At 37.4% G+C, this 15,734-nt stretch overlaps 1 protein-coding gene across 2 annotated transcripts in view; it reads left to right on the forward strand.

The window, feature by feature from the left end:
• Nucleotides 1-15,734, forward strand: part of LOC150108457 (mitochondrial potassium channel-like) — an 87,685-nt gene that overhangs the window by 38,731 nt on the left and 33,220 nt on the right. The gene's annotated exons all lie outside the window — the stretch shown is intronic.

Genomic DNA, 15,734 nt, shown 5'->3' on the forward strand with positions numbered 1-15,734 from the left:
TTCAGTATAATCACCCTTTAACTCAATACAACATATACATTGTTCATACAAATTTTAGAACACTGCTGGTAGGGTTCTAAAAATATAGCTTTGAGCTTGGTGGTCACACTCTTGATAACCTCCACTGATTCATCAACTGACATCCTTTGAATTTTGTTTTCAATTATAGAAACAAAAAAAGTCTGATTGCCTCTTCTGTTGAATATGACGTGTGTAAGCACCGTGGTGGATTTTTGGAAGTGAGAAATTGTTTCACTTTTAATGCACAATGTGCAGGTGCATTGTCATGCAGAAACTGCCCATTGACCATTTGGCCCTCCAGAACAAATTCCTATGAATAATTCCACAAACTTCAAAGGAAACAATCAACATTATTTTGATTCGAGACTTGTATTTGAACATTTTGCTATCTTGGAGATGTTAGCTGTCACCTTTTCATGCTTACCTTTTTGTTTCTGGATTGTATTGGAAGCACATGATTCATTAACAGTTATTCTCTAAAATGGTGTGGTCTTGATCAACAATTTCACAGCAAGTAACATAATGCTCAAGGAGTCAAAATGTGTGGAATGAGTTGAAGGTTGAGACTGTTGCTAGAAGAGAGAGATGAGTGCAGAGAATGAATCTGAGAAAGTAAGAAGCAATGTGAAAGAGCAGGAGAGTAAGGAAGGAGAATTGAAAGTAGTACTTATGAATGAAGAAGTGAGTAGCATGAGTATAGAGAATGTGAGTGCAACTGTGTAGACAGGAGGTGTGAAGAGTGACACGTGCAAGTGTATGAACAAGAAGGGAATGGGATGGCCTAGGATGTAGAGAAAACAGTTGGATTTGAAGATTCTGGGATAAGTAAGGAAAAAAAGAAATGGCTTGAGGAAGATATGCAGAAGTCACATGTAATAAGTGGTATCAGTGAAACTTGTTATAGATCCAGGAACGAGCTGTTATGTTTGTATATGAATGCTAGAAGTACCAGAAACAAGAAAGATAAAATGATTGCATCGATTGAGTTCATTCACCCCAAAAATTGTTGGAATAAGTGAGACATGGTTGGATGAGGATGACATCCTCACAGAAATAGAGATGGAAGGGTATAATGTTTTTCATGATGATAGAAAGAGTAGGAAGGGAGGTGGACTGCTACTGATGATACAAAAAGAGTTACATCCATACAAGGTAGAGATGCAAGGTGGGGAATAGTGGCTGTGCTTTAAAGACAGTATGGTGCAAGACAGAGGTGAAGAGAATGAAATACTTATCTGATGTTGCTGTAGGCCTGGCAATGTGAAGGATAGTGACATTGAAATGTATAAGCAAATTAGCCAAGCGAATAGAATAAGGGTGGTAGTACAACACCAAGGCAACTCAAAGCAAAGGTGGAGCAAGCTCCCTCACTATCCTTGATATTTTTTCTCATAATGTAAAAACACAGCCCCTAGGGGATGTAATACTGTAATTACATTATGAGGAGAGGTCACTACCCAGACCGGTTTCAACCTTTTTGAGGTCTCATCAGTGAGTAGGTAGACCTGGAAGATAACAAGGTTTAAGTGAAAAGAACTTACATACCTTTACTATACGAATGCCATAAAGGTGTGTTTGTATATTATAACATAATTATAATAAACTACGAATCTATGAAACTCATAGATTCGTAGTTCTTGATCTTAGAGTTTTGCTTACTGGCAGTTGAACAACAAGGGATTTGTATCCCCTTAATTATTATTAAGGACACCAAAAAAATAGCCGTTTAGCTTTCAATTTATGTTATAATATACAAACACACCTTTATGGCATTCGTATAGTAAAGGTATGTAAGTTCTTTTCACTTAAACCTTGTTATCTTCTAGGTCTACCTACTCACTGATGAGACCTCAAAAAAGGTTGAAACCGGTCTGGGTAGTGACCTCTTCTCATAATGTAATTATAGTATTACATCCCCTAGGGGCTGTGTTTTTACATTATAAGAAAAAATATCAAGGATAGTGAGGGAGAAAAAAAGGGAGCTTGCTCCACCTTTGCTTCGAGTTGCCTTGGTGTTGTACTACCAAGTGTTCATTTATACTTGGATTCGCCAATAGTTTTTCGGTATATATGAAACTCATAGATTCGTAGTTCTCGATCTTAGAATAAGGGTGATTGTTATGGATGATTTTAATTATTATAATATAGAATGGCATGACGAGATAGCAACTGGAAGTAAATAAATGAGTTTCTCAAGTTTTTGAGAGTAAACTACCTCAGGCAGTATGTAACAGGGACACACAAGGATTCAGGGTCTTAGATTTGATCATCTCATCCAAGGATATTATTATTATAAATGAGGTGTCAAATCTCCCTCCAGTTGGAGAGAGTGAACATGAAGTAATTATATAGGTGGTTGTCAGCCATGTGAAAACTTCTGTAAGGAAAGGATATATATGTGGAACTACAAGGCTGGTGATTGCAAAAAGATCAGGAGTCAGCTGTAGCATGGAATGAGGAGTTGGGTGGAAAGGAAATCAATGCTGCTTGAGTGATATTCAAGAATTATCTGGTAGAAGCAGTGTCTAAATGTATTAAAAGTGTCAGAAGGTTAAATAAGGCAGATGTGAAATTGATGAATGAATAGATTAAGCTTGCAATACAGAGAAAGGCATTAAGGAAGGCAACATAAGATGAGTGGTAATAATCAATTCAATGAGGAGTGCAAAGAACAGGCATGGAGGGGGACTTGGTTGGCAAGGGTAGCAAAAGTCAGCATGAACATCAGTTAGCTAATGAAGCCAAAAAAATTCCTATGGAATTCTTTTGATATATAGCCAGTAAAAATAACAAAATGATTATTGTCGGATGACATTGATTGGAGAAAATAGTATAAGGACAACTGCTGTGAAGGATATCATCATCATCAAATTCCTGCCATGTACCTGCAAGGGGGTGTAGAGGATATGACAGTACAACATGGAAAATTTACATCGTTACTAACTTCCTATCTACAATTTTCCTCCAAATCAGTTTGTTACTTGTCAAGACTCCAACATTATCAGATCTTATATTTTTATGATCTAAGGCATTTTGTACCATATCAATAAACCTATATCTTGGTCTTCCTCTGGGTCGTTTTCCTGCCAACCTGTCACAGAACACTTGTTTTGCTAATCTTTCCTCAACCATTCTGTTTTAGTGACATACCACCTGAGATTAGCTCTGCTAACGCATTCCTGGATGCTGACAATGTCAAGTTCTTTCCTAATATCCTCGTTTTTAATATGATATTGCCATTGATGCCATCTGTTCATGCCTATAATCTTTCTCAGGACTCTCATATCTGCAGTCTCTAGTCTTTGGTCAAGTGTTTTACTTCTGACCCAGCTCTCAGATCCATAAGTTAAAACTGGTTTGAACACTGTCTTGTATACAGCTAATTTAGTGTTCCGAATAATTTCTCTCTTATTCCATATGAATTTATTCAATTGACTTCCTACCATACCAGCTTTGTTGATTCTGTTGTCTATTAGCATATTTAATTTACCATCTTCACTAAAAATTGTGCCTAAGTAGCTGAAATGTGTTACTTGTTCCACAAGTTCTCTGTTCACAGCACAGTTGACATTTTCGGTGATTCTGCCTATTTTCATTGTCTTTGTCTTTTTATTGCTGAGCTTCATACCATATTTATTACAACAGTTATTCACTTTAGTCAGGGAATCTTGCAGACTTGCAGCAGAATTATTTAGAAGTATAACATCATCTGCATAAAGTAAAGAGCTGACATTAACATCTCCAATTTTGATATCATGTTTAATAACACTTTTCTTCATAATGTGATCCATATAGATAATGAATAACAGAGGGGATAATGTACATCCTTGTCTCACACCAGATTTAACATTAAACCATCTTCCTGTACTTCCTTCAATTCTAACTGCTGACTTATAACTCAAATAAAGACTAAGTATTGCTTGATATAATGCCCCATTGACACCATATAACTGTAGCATATTGAATAGCTTCTCTCTTGGCACATTGTCATATGCCTTTTCCAAATCAAGAAAACTTAAATACAGATCTTTGTTATATTCCCATGATTTCCAACTATTTGTCATAAAGTGAAGATCTGATCCTGACAGCCTCTGTTTGGCCTGAATCCAGCTTGTTCTTCACCAAGCTTTTATTCCACAATTCTTCTCAGCCGTTTCTCAAGTATACTTGCATAAATCTTACCAGGAACACTCAGTAGGGAAATACCTCTGTAATTCTCGCATTCAGTTTTATTTCCCTTTTTAAAATTGATACTATGAGAGCTCTATTCCAATTGTCGGGAATTCATCCCTCTGTCTAGGCCTTCTGAACTATTTAGTGTAGCTCTAAGACTTTTATACCACCATATTCAGCATTTCTGGTCGAATATCATCTACTCCTGCTGCCTTTCCAGATTTCAAGTCTGATGGCTTCTTCAAGTATGGATATGTATTCCTGACTGTATGCCTGTTGAGTGTTTTTTTACCACTGTGACGCTTGTTTCATTTAGCAATTTTTTGAAGTAATTACTCCATACTTCAAGGATATCTTTTTTTCCAATTTTCATGTCACTTTTATCATCTCTAACTCCTTTTACAGCACTCTTTCCTCCATTCCTAAGCTTCTTCAACAACCTTCAGAATATTTTGTCACCTTCTTGATATTTATTTTCTATGTTCCTGCTAAAGTCCTCTCATGACTTTTGTTTATCTAGTTTTACACAGTGTTTAGCTTTCTTACATTTGTCTCTGTATTCTCTATGAGCACAAGCTGACTTATTTGTGAGGAACTTTTGATATGCTTTCTTCTTTTCCTTCACTGCCTCTTTAACTTCCTGTGTCCACCATGGAGTACTGATTTTTCTATCCTAGCAGACAACCTCACCACATGCCTCTCTGGTTTAATCAATCGGGATTTTCGTCAAGGTTTGCCACTGAATCTCCAAGGTTTGGTTCTTGTTCTCAAACTCTTTCATTTTTTCTTCAATAATCTTTGTGTATTTTAGCCTATAGTTCACATCTGAGAGCTGCTCAACTTTTATTCGCTTTAAAACTTTCTTACATGTTATTCTTTTCAATATGAAATTCAATTTTATCCTGCTGAAGACTAAATGGTGATCCTTCCAATTTCAAATCCTCTGTACACTCTAGCGTCCTGCACCAGTGGGAAAGCATTGCTATCAACAATAACATAGTCAATGAGATTTTTCTTATTCCTTGCCTCTTCTCTTCATGTGAATTTGTGTACAGTTTTATGTTGGAACATTGTGTTATTAATAACCAGTCCATGTCCTGAGCAGAAATCCAACAGGTATTTGTCATTATTATTAGCTTTTCTCCAAATTTTCCCAAAACATTTTTGAATGTCTGACAATCACTTCCTACTCTGCTATTTAGATCCTCAACTTTTCTTTTTTCATTGTGTCAGTAGCTTTCTTTAGAGCCTCAAAAAATTCCTCCACTTCTCCCTTAGTAGAGCCTTCTGTGGGACCCTAGGTATAAATAAGTCTCATTGTCCAGTTCCCCATTCTGATATTTGCCCACATCACTCTACTTGAGACTGCCTGCCATTCAAGAAGATTAGCCTCATATTTAGTATTAAATACTATGGCTATTCCTTCTTTTCCTTGATTGTCATAGCCTGAATATAACATTTTGTATTTATTGCTCAGAAAGATCTCACCAGTTTTTGTCTTTTTTGTTTCAGTCACCCCTATTATGTCGATCTGGTACTTATCTAATTCCTCAGCTGGCTCCATTTCTTTGCCATTCAGGCTTCTTATGTTGATAATACTGATGTTTAACTCTGGTGATGTTAAGTTGGGGTGTGTTTTCATATTTGTTCCAGTAGCTGACTTTTCGCTGTTCGCTCTGCTTCCCTGGCATAAACATTGGGGGGGTTCTGTTTAACCAGGTGATGCCCCAGCCGGCATGAAAATTTGTCATGTTGTACCATCATTTTGTATTTTGGTTTAAGCCAATAAGAATATAATTTGTTTGGCTAAATCCCAAATCGTCAGCCAATCCTTGTTCGTTCAGTATCCAGATAGATTCCCAACAGGGTGCACCACAAGAAGGTGAGGATTGGACATTAGGTCAGAAGCCCTGGTCGGTTCTCTGCATTTCTTTAAAGACTTTGTGGAGGTCCCCTCTCAGTTATACAGCTTTGACCCTTAAGCATCTGTGGAGGATATAGTCAAGATATTTAATGAGCAGTTTGTAAAGATATTGTATCCTTGTGAATGTGACATCATGGAGAGTTTGAGAGCATTGGATGATGAGATGGAGAGAGCGAGACTGACTGTGAGTGAACAAAAGGTATATGAGGATGTGACCAGACCAGACTTGATGATATATCACCGCATTTTGACTGAATGTGCCAGAGAGAGAGAGAGAGAAAGAGAGAGGTGACATATGCTTTGGCATATTTGTTTAATGTGATTCTTACATTGGGTCAAGTTCCAAAGTAGTGGAAGATAGGCAATATTGTACTGCTTTATAAGATAGGTTTCAGAACTCAAGCATCGCACATGGTTAATGTGTTAGAGATGCTAGTGAGAACCGGGATCCAGAACTGGGTTGACAACAGTGGTATCTTTGATGGCTCACAGATTTGCTAAAGGAGAGGTCATGTTTTAGCAATCTATATATTACAATAAGGAAACAGCTGAATTGGATGAGAGAGATGGATACACAGTAGTATTCTTAGGTTTAGAAAGGCTTTTGATAGATTATCACATAATGAGTTGATAGTTGATAAGGTTGGATATTGGACTAGTGCATTGGACTGGAGATTGGCTATCTGATATGTATCAGCAAGTTGTATATGGAGAACAATATCCTGGAAGTGGAACGTCACTAGTATTATGTCTCAAGGAATAGTTTTAGGGACATTGCCATTTAATCTGTATGTTAATATTTAATGATATTGAGAAAGATTTCAATGGGGATATTAAGTTGTTTGCAGATGATACAAAGTTGGGAAGAACTAGGAGAAGCAGAGTAGCCTTACAAAAAAACTTGAATTAGACTGAGTGAATGGACTCAGGCACAGGAGTGTGGATGCCAGCTCAATGTTGTAAAAAAAATAATAATAATAATAATCAGCTAACGCCTTTTTATTCCCGTATAGAGAGTAGGCGAGGCTGTTTAGCCCTATATTGTGAATTGTAAATTTGAAAAACAAAGATGGATGTAGAATTTACTCTTGGTGGAGTTATATTGTTGGAGGTAGAGGAAATAAGAGATCTTGGGATGATGGTGGATAAAGATATAAAATTTAGAGGATACATTGCCAGAATTGTGAGGACAACACAATGATTAAGGATTCTAATTCCATTGCATAAGGCCTTGATTAGGCCATGTATGGAAATTTGGTCACCTGGTTTTCAATAGGATAAAGTGATGTTGGAAAGGGTCCAGAGGTCACTGACTAAGGTAGTTTCTGTTCTCTGGAATGATGATCAACTAAAATTTGAGAAGATGCAATTTACAGAGTTTAATGGATAGGAAGAAGAGGAGGTGATATGATAGACGTACAAGTTGGTAAGGGATTGTTATAGGATTATTGATGAAGAGGTTTCTCATAAAATGAATTATGGGAAGAGGACAAGCAGTTATTCCTGGACACTGTATAAGAAGGGTGTGAGCAAGGGAGTGTGAAGCAGGTTTTTTTGCATGGAGAGTTGTGAATGATTGGAATGCATTTCCTGAGAGCATAGTGTATACAGAATTTGAATGTATTTGAGGCATTGAATGATTAGCTGTGTGTATGATAAAGGACCTCCTAGATAAGTCTTGACTCCATGGGGTCTTAGAATAATAATAATGTGCTGCTTCTTTTCTAATATTTAATTTCTGTGTATTCAACTTATTGGATTTGATGATCACTGTTTGACAAGCTCACTAATGTTTTCGACATTTTCATTGGTCTGGATTAAGAGTGACCTTCCTAGTTTCTCTCATCTCAAAATTGTGCATATTTGCACACTCAAAAACTGATGTTTGTTTGAATATCAGATCTCTGTTTTACTAATTGCATGATTAATACCTTTTTTTCAGTGGTATTGGGTTTTGACTCACCAAAAACAGACTCTATCACTGGTACCTTTGTTGCTTGCCATCTTGTTTCTTGAGTACTGTCACTATCTGCAATTTTCCATGTTGTGTTCAACTCCTTCAGAAACAGGTCTCTTGCTTCTATAGCAGGTTTGGCAATCTCTTGTGAAGCTATGGCTTTAAGAGAGAAGAAGACAGGAAAGATGGAGTATTTTGTTCTGAAGGGGATGGGGGGGGGATTTGGGGATAGTTAATCCTAATAGAACTATAACTATCCCTATGTTTTGGCAGGCACAAATGATTTAAAAGGTGAGAAATATGCAATGAGAGAGGATATGAAAGAGTTGTTAGAAGAAGCAATAATGAAGAGTAAGTCTGCTGCTTTGTTATGATCAGACAGATTTAGAAGAAGGGTCCTGATTGTTAATGAGAAGATTGTGCAGGAGGAATGGTGTGCAGTTTATAGATGAGTGGAGTGAATTTGATGAACATAAGGACCTATATATGCCTGATGGACTGCACTTATGCTTGGAGAAAATGTTATTCAGTGAGAGTTTGCAAGTTCAAAACCAGAGAAACTAGAGATAATAGGGGGGAAGCAATCACATCTAGTCACCCCCCTGGGACAAATGAGTGAGAGTGCAGAATGGCTGTGCAAAAATATCCACCCCTGGGATAGATAAGTATGAGTGCAGGAATGATTGTGAAGAACTGGGTACAGTTTCCCAGGTTTTGAATCTGAATGGGCAGTTAATGGCATTATATAAGGGTAACTGTGGGCCCAAGGGGACATTGAAACATATACATGAATGTCTGAAGTATCAGAATAAAGGAGTGGAGTTTTTTTCGCATTGGTCATCTTGACCTGGTTGTCAGAGAATGATATAGTTACAGAGTAGAATCTAATAAATATTGTATTTTCAGAGAAGATAGAGGAAATTGGGCAGGAGGAGGAGAGGTATTATTAATGATAGCTGAAGAACTTTAACCAACAAAAATAGAAGTTAAGGAAGATTATAAATTTGAGGGAAATGGTTCATTTGAGACAGGCTGGTGTGAGATAGACATATATTTTGTCAGTAGGACAAAATATATTGTTAGTTGTGCTATAGACCTGCAGGTCCAGAAGATGTGGAAGACATGCATCATCAGAAAAGCACAATGAGTGCAGGCTGAGCAATTATCATTGGAGAATTCACATGGCAAAATGGAATTTATAGAGTTACTAATGAATAATTACCTGAAATAGCACATTATGGAGGGACCAGGGGTTTGAGAGTGTTGGATCTGGTAATAGCATCAGAAGATCTGTCTGTAACTAACAGTAGCAACCCTACTGCTGAAGTGACCATGCAGTCTCATCCTGGAAGGTTACTCAACATGTGGAAATTTCAGTCAAGAAAGGGTTATGTGTGGAACTATAAAGCTGGTGATTATGAAAAATTTAGCAAGCAACTTGAAGCAGTGCTATGGCATAAGAAACCACATGGAATGTATGTTATTAATGCATGGGAAGGGTCAAGGATTTGTTTGAGTGAGGCAGTATTAGAGGGCATACCTAGGGTTTAGTTGGGTTGGTTTATTTAGATTCATGGCTGAAGCAACTCAGGCAATAAGGCCAGTGTATCATCTATGTTACTTGTATGTGTTCTAATGGCTAGAATGCTTGTTCTGAGGGATGAAAAACCGTGTTTCCAGAAGAAGAAATCCTCTACCTTCATATGAGACTAGCTAATCCTAGAGTCAGGATTAAGTAGGGATTAAGTGGATGAGTAGCAATATAAAGCAGGAGCTGGGAAAAAAAAGAAAGCATTATGGAAAGAATATAAAGAACATGGTAATCAGCATGCCCATGAGCCATATAAAGCACAAGCAAGAAGGGTAACTAGTATGATAAGGAAGGCTAAATGAGCTAAAAAGGCCAAAGTAAATCCAAAAGAGTTTTTTTGCTACATAACAAGTAAGAGTATGAAGTGAATTTTAAACAGCCAACACCCCAAAATTCACTTCATAGTAGAAAAAGAATCAAATAACTGTTTACCATTTCTTGACACATTAGTCACCCACCTTTCAGATGGATCACTATCTTTTTCTATTTACAGGAAGCCTACACACACACAGGAAGATACCTACATAAACAATCACATCATCATCCAGTCCAACAGTACGGCATTTTAAAAACACTTACACACAGAGCCAGAGCCATTTGTTCTAACGATACAGCTCTGACCACTGAACTCCAGTACCTGCGCCATACGTTCTTAGCCAACGGTTACAATCCCTACAAAATAGATAAAATACTACATAGGCCCATTACTCTTCCCTCCCCTAATACACAAGAATACAACATGACCATTTCTATTCCCTATATCAGAGGTACATCGGAAAAGATAGCCAAAGTATTGTTGAAACATGGCCTTCACACCACCTTCAAACCTCATGTCAAGCTGGCAACTCTGATCCGCTCGTCAAAGGATAAACTTCACCCTTTAGCACACCCAGGAGTGTATGAAGTTCCATGTGACTGTGACTTGGCCTATTATGGGCAAACAGGAAGATCAGTGAACATCCGCCTGGAAGAACATGAAAGATACATTCGCTACTATTACTATGGCAAGTCGGGACTGGCAGACCACGCTTTGGACACTCCTTCACACAGGATTAGATGGAGGAAAACGAATGTGCTATTTAGGAGTCGTTATAGATCTGAAAGATTATTTTTTGAGTCAGCAATGGCTTTGAAGAATTCTCCCAACCTTAACAAATATGGTTGCATTAATTTGTCAAAAATTTGGGAGACGGTTATCCTAAGAAAAACTCCTGGATAACTGCTGCTTTTTTTTTTTTTCCATTAGAGGGCGCCAAAAATAGGACTTTAGATCTTTTGTCTTTTGTAATTATATTGTTTCACTCACTCACTGTCGCGTTTACATGTGTGTCGTGCTCTGATGATGCTGAGTTGAAAATCAGCGAAATATTAGCGTTAATAAAACATCCTTGTTGATAAAAGTGTTTGTGGTGTTAATACCGTGAAAAATAAGTCATGAATCTTCACATTAATAATGGATCCCAGGTACTCAAACTTGCTGACTTCCTCATTTCTTTCTCCATTAACGTGCATTTGTTTCTCAGGAGCTTTCCTGTCTGTTCCCTGTTCGTACTGATCTCGTTAACTTTGTGAAGAATTTATCCTAGTTCTTCCTTGCCATTACAAAGGAGTACTGTATTATCAGCATATACCTCAGATAATTGATCAATTTACCATCTATCCTAATTCCTCTCTTAAGCTCATCCAGTGCTTCATGCATGATTGTGTTGGCATAGATACTTAACAGGTGAGGAGAAAGTAGGCATCTTGCCTACCTCCCTTTCTAACCTTAAGCCAGTTAGTTAATCCAGCATCTGTATACCGTGGCTTCTTGCTCACTGTGCAAGGTAGGTCCTGCCTCTGTAATTTATTCACATTTTATATTAAGATGACATTGGAATTAGATAAAGGAAATGGCTACATGGAAAACTATTACATAATTTGGAGAAAATGGGAATGGATATGGAAGTCATTTTTCCATTTACTCACAACATAGCGAAAGCACTGTTTGCTATTTCCTTTGGCTTACCTTGCTGATTTCTTCTATAATCTGATTTTGCCTCATCACGCTGATGTCACTCTTCTCGACTCTGCTTTGTACTACTTGTAAGTTTTCTGGTTTCTTTTCTCCTTACACATCCTCACAATGGTTACTGTTTTTTGCTGCTCCTACTTAATGATACTATTTATTCACGTAGCTCCTACCTGATTTATCCTCCTGACCCTGGGTATACAGTCAGATATTGTTTCTTTCGAGCATCCATTGATCATCTCCCATGCACTGCTTCAGGCTGTCTCCTAAGCTTGTCACACTTGCCCTTCAAAGTCCATATTTGACAACCCCCCCCCCTTTCCTCATGATCGTCATTTCATGATGGCTCTCTCTCTTTCCCCATTCTGAGGAAGTGTGACTGCCTTTGTTATGGACAAAGGCAGTCACACTGTAATTATCTCTTATTAGGTATAAATTGTATTTCCTTCTCTTTGTGTGCTCTTTCCTCCATCAAATCTATGTCCCAAAAGCTGAAGTTTCCACATAATAATTACTTGGTATGCACTCATTGCGCTAATCTGTTTATGTATGTCATTCACATATCTTGCATTGCCTGATCTCTAGCAGTACCTGACTGTGCATTTTATCTTAGTCTTCTGTCTCACACCAGATAGCTGCAAATGGTCTGTGTTCTTTATTTCTGTCCTCTTGCCTATCTTTCTGGTAGGATAGAATGGGGAAAGTAACCTTCCCCCATTCTACTCTCCCCTCCTTCCTTGAAAATACTGTGACCTCCAGTGACCAAATTTAATTTATGCCTATAACTTTTGGCTAGGTTACACCAAAAAAAAAAGTGCTGAAAACTCTTCCTTCTTATTCCTGATGTTTTTGGCACTAGTATATAAATGGCATTATCCTCTTGTGCCCAGACAACCTTTACACTTTATAAAGACTACACCATTCATTACCTGAGAGACTGCATTTTTTTAAATTGGTTTTAATTGCATTCTTACACTAACTGGCCTCAAAGGTGTGCGCGTGCACACACGCGCGCACACACACACACACACACACACACACACACACACACACACACACACACACACACACACACACACACACACACACACACACACACACACACACACACACACACTTTCACCTCCTCCCTCAGCCATTAGCTCTAGTTTCCCTGCACACACACACACACATGAGTCTGCATGCAGGGAAACACATAAGCTCATTTGCAGTTATGACCCTCCTTCTCAATTCACTTCTTTCATAACTTGACAGTAGATTCATAGTCTGTACTTTTTCACTTGTTTTAATAACTCATATCATTTACCATATCATACTTTGAACCTTTCAAATCATTTGTACTTCCTAAAACAATCAAAACTTTCACTTTACCTCTTTGCATCCTTGACAGCCTTGCTAATTTTACTAATCTTGATAACCAAGAAACATGATTAGTCACATGCTTATGTAACACCCAACAGGCTATCATTTAAACTTCTCTCAATATCACACATATAAAAGTTAAACAGCAGCAGTCCTAAAGCAGATCCCTGGAGCACACCATTAATGACTACTCTCTTCCAGAATACTGTTCCTCTAACACAATTTGCTGTCACCTGCTGTTAAGTTACATTTATCAGTTGCCATCAAGTTCTTACCTTTATTTTCTCCTCTCCTTCCCACCATTTTTCAACGTTTCATGTGAGTGATACCCATCACTGACATGCTGAACATACTGTATAGATCCATACCTCCCTTCATTTGGTTCAAGGAGTTTGGAGTTGAACTATATGTTGAGTGTTGACCAGCAGCTGATCATGTTTGTATATGAATATAGAAAAGTCGAGAGATAGTAGCAGCCAGTTCAGTGGAGCAGCATGCGTGGAAATTCCCATAGGAGAGACATAATGCAGCAACAGGGCATCTGTGGGAAAGTGACTGGAGAAAGTCAATGAAAGAAGGATCATCAGTTCAGCAAATTGCTTTCTTCTCTATACAATCAAGCATTCTGAGTTTTAATCTCCCCCCCACACCAAATGTGGGAACAGTATTCTAGGGTTGGGCAGGTTTGGGCTTTATAAAGTGTCAGGAGTTGATTAGGAGAGAAGTACAATTTGGACTACCCAAGCAAGGCTGAAGAAGTTATGGGCCTGATGTACTTGTGCCAGGATAAATTAGATGTCAGAGTTACCCAACGAGAAAAAACTGGTCAGAGGAATGTTGTAAAAAGTGAGGGGGAGAGAGAGTAGCATGGTCTTTCTTTCTGGAAGTGAGATAGGATTGCATTTTGGTGGCATTAAAATTCACGAGGTTATCCTCCTCCTCTCATTTGAGAATGGCAAGGAGGTTCATGTTTAAGACATTGGTTAAAGAAGATCTTGAAGCATGAATTACCTGAACACTGTAAAGTTTCGAAAGTGAAAGGAGAGTAGAGTATTGTCATAGTATAGGTGATGACACTGAACTCTGGGATACATCAGCATTTACTGAAAAAAAAATTGATGAAAGGAAACATCCACTACAACACTCGGTGAACAACTGGAGAGGAAGCTAACACTCCATTCACAAAGGAAAGGAAAAATACTGTAAGATAGCAGCTTGGTAAGAAAGCCACACTGCCAGACTTAATCAGATTGGAAATATCAAGAGTAGCCATTTGAGTTTCTCAGAACTTTTCCATAGCATATGTCCAAAGGTGGTAAGGTTGGCAAAGGGATCTGCTGTTGAACAAGAATATCAGAATTTACTACTAACAAGGGGCTTGAACCCCTTGTTAGTAATAAATTCCTCTGAAGATTTGTTACCATCTTTATAGCAGACCTAGATCCCTGGTACATATCTGCACTATTTCTACTCTTCTTTCATCTATTCCTGCTCTCTTCAATATCTGCCACATTGTCTTCTTTAGAACAGTATTATAACCTTAAACAGTTCTTCCGATTTTTATTTATGAATCTCATATAATGGACGAGTTTCTCCTCATTTGAAATATCTGAAGAAGCATTGAGAAGATGACTTACTACCCGAGTCTTTGATTTCCTTAGCTAATTTTTGTTTAATGACATCAGCAGTAACCGACACAAATTCTTTACATTACATATCATTTTGATACTGTTCTGCTACTGGGCCTATACATTTTTTAAAACAGTAAATAGTTTATTGAATTTAGCTTTATTATAGGCTGTATTGAAAAGACATATCAAGTGTTTAAACATTTTAGAATATCTTTCTTTGGAAAGCAGTTAAACGTGTTTTTTCCCTGGTGATTTCTTGCCAAGTCTGTCACATCGTTTTGTGTTAAAATTTAATGTCTTATGAAACCTATGGTTCAATTTTAAAAAGACCTCGAAAAGTTTGTAGTAATCTAGAGTTTCTGTCATCAGTTTCAGAATATTTTTTTACAGAATGCTACTTAGTCTTTGTAGCATAATGCCACTCGAATTCTTTGAACCATTTGTCTTAGAAAGCACATATTAATTGTTTATGGTTGTTGATACAATAGAACTCTTTTCTCCAGTTTTTAATATTTTCTGGTCCCTTACCTTCACATTCAGTTTTGCACTCCAAAAGTAAAAAGTGTGTGGACTGCATCATTTCCTTTTATTTATTATCTATAATTAAGGTTGAATTTATGTAAATTACCCATAAAAATTCAATAGGAAAACAACAGGAAATGGTTTACACTGGCAATGGAGCAGACTAACATTTCATGATGTAATGTCAGGAACTTGATCAGATCTCTGACTTGTCTTTGCAAGATTACTGTTTTTATAATAACACTATTAATTATGGTATTATTATATTGCAATAGTGTTATTGTAATTATAGTATAATTACACTAAACTAATTTATATTGTGAATTTTGAAAATAAGCTTATATCAATACTACATTACAACTTTGACTTAAGGGTTGGATGTTGGGACAATTACAGTTGGCAGAAACAAATGAAAATCAGCCTGTTAAATTAAATAAATTAAGTGGATATTAAATCCAACATTATTTCAAAGCGAAATACAGAAACTGTGAAAGTTGCGTGCAAAATTTGACCAGAGAGCTAATGGGAATACACTAACAGCC

This window comes from Typopeltis vanoorti, chromosome 3 (genome assembly GCF_054136105.1).
Source record: "Typopeltis vanoorti isolate ZY-2024b chromosome 3, IOZ_Tvanoo_1.0, whole genome shotgun sequence".
Lineage (NCBI taxonomy): Eukaryota > Metazoa > Arthropoda > Arachnida > Uropygi > Thelyphonidae > Typopeltis > Typopeltis vanoorti.